The sequence below is a fragment of the Cygnus atratus genome, chromosome 19, assembly GCF_013377495.2.
Source record: "Cygnus atratus isolate AKBS03 ecotype Queensland, Australia chromosome 19, CAtr_DNAZoo_HiC_assembly, whole genome shotgun sequence".
Taxonomy (NCBI): Eukaryota; Metazoa; Chordata; class Aves; order Anseriformes; family Anatidae; genus Cygnus; species Cygnus atratus.
Window position 1 is genome coordinate 11,976,294 of NC_066380.1, and position 606 is coordinate 11,976,899.

The following is a 606-nucleotide window of genomic DNA, read 5'->3' on the forward strand; positions in this document are numbered from 1 at the left end:
TGATTTCTGTGTGTCTGTCGTCCTTGTTTGTAAGGAGAATACACTTGTCTCTGTCCCTACACATCATGGGTGTTGTCACCACAGCTGCAGGACCCTGATCCTGTGCCACTGGTAGTGTGACTGGAGGCTGCAGTGCCCATAATATGTTTACAGGATGACATGGAACTCAGCAACATGTAATACCTGAAGAGGTTTGACATTGTGGGATGTGTTTTTCCATCAGAAAGTAAACAGAACACTGTTTCCTCCCCTGCAGTTCTGTGTTGTGTGGTTTTGTTTTTTTTCTTTTTTTTGTTTTGTTTTTCTTCTTCAAGTTTAGCAACTCAGTTTGTCCTCCTTAATTGTGGATGGTGTGTGCATTTTTATTTAAAGTAGAGTAGAGTGATCTGGTTCCACCGCAGGCTTTCACAGCTATTGTGTAGGTAATGAGGTGTGCTAGGCACCGACTGTGGTAGTATTTCTGCTTGGCTTCCAATTAAATGGCACATTTTAAACGGGTCTATTTGTAGAACAGTAGGGAAAGATAGTAATTTTTCCACAAATGACAGATTGTCCTCTCTTTTGGCGTTTAGTGCTAAGCCCAGTGAGGGTCAAAAGCAGATTTTC